The sequence below is a fragment of the Penaeus monodon genome, chromosome 28 (genome assembly GCF_015228065.2).
Source record: "Penaeus monodon isolate SGIC_2016 chromosome 28, NSTDA_Pmon_1, whole genome shotgun sequence".
Lineage (NCBI taxonomy): Eukaryota > Metazoa > Arthropoda > Malacostraca > Decapoda > Penaeidae > Penaeus > Penaeus monodon.
The window spans coordinates 38,550,966-38,552,167 of record NC_051413.1 but is presented as its reverse complement, the minus strand read 5'-3'; the positions used below and the strand labels follow the sequence as shown (position 1 = coordinate 38,552,167).

At 43.9% G+C, this 1,202-nt stretch overlaps 2 protein-coding genes across 2 annotated transcripts in view; both read right to left on the bottom strand.

Moving 5' to 3' along the window:
- Nucleotides 1-268, bottom strand: part of LOC119591572 — a gene marked incomplete in the record, with an annotated part of 55,247 nt that extends 54,979 nt beyond the window's left edge. The window contains 1 exon segment of the mRNA XM_037940334.1: nucleotides 231-268.
- LOC119591205 overlaps nucleotides 1-1,202 on the bottom strand; it is a 12,413-nt gene that overhangs the window by 10,325 nt on the left and 886 nt on the right.

The following is a 1,202-nucleotide window of genomic DNA, read 5'->3' as shown; positions in this document are numbered from 1 at the left end:
GAAAAACAAAACCCTGGCGATCCAAAACTTCCGAAAAGGTTCGAAGAAAAAACAAAGAAAGAAACAGGTGGTCTTTCTCTCCTGGCGGAAAGCCTCTCCTCTTCTGGGCAGAAAAGCGGCGGGGCCAATTGGACGCCCTACTTTGCCGAAGCTCCGCCGACGAAAAACTCCCCCCTGAGCCGCTTGGTTCGTTTCTTCCAAGTTTCTTCGACGGAAAAACCTCGACTTACGTTTACTGCGCTTCGATGGTCGAACCAAACTCGTCCGATACGTCCCCTGGTTCTGCCATACGTAGGTGCATGAAGGGTCTTGAGTGGTAGGTGGTGGAATTTTGTTATTGGCGGTATCGGTATGTAGGTTTGGGGGGGGGTAATTTGTCTACTGGAACGGTTGGGGTTTTTACGGTTTTTTGGGAGTATATTCGGGGATTCGCGTGTGGAGAATGACTGGCGTCAAGGGAGTTGCGGGACGCTTCCTTTGCAAACTTTCTGATTGGTTGAACTTTGAAAACCTGCGTCGCCACTGGTCGGTTCCGCTCGGAGGTTGTAGCGGGATTTTTAATAAAATTTACGTTCAGCTGAGCATGTCAACCAAAGCTAGTTTTTCTAGTTCTTTAATTATCTAAACCAATGCATAAACATATTAGTTTAATCCAATATTTCCAGTTGCATAACGATTGTAGTATTAGTATTTCTCCCAATCGTTTTTTCCAACAAAGGGAAGTGGGGGGACATAGGTACATGTTATTTATCTTCCGTGTACAGCGCACTTGTGGCAATTTATGTAAGCCCACTTCCTCTCTCTCCTTTCTTCCTGATACCATCGACAATTTTGCGTTATTTTGTCCTCTGGGCGGCATCTACACAGCGGTCTTGGTCGTCCCTATCGTTCTGGGGTAACATTCAACTTAGGTATATTAGATCTTAAAGTTAATGCATTCGACACACTCAGTTTATTTTATTCCAAAGGTCTATCACTAACCCTTGTGTTTGATTATCTATGATAGAAGCGAGGGGAAAGCCAATAGATTTAAGCAAAGGTTTCGATGATATTTTCGTTATCATTCATTTGTTTTTCGTACTTTCTGAGTTTGCACGAATGTCTGTCGGTAGGCCAATGGACATGTTTATTTACGGTTTGGCCTTTTTCCATGGTACCATTCTTGCAATGTCTACGTTCTTCATTTTTCATGTAACCCCCAC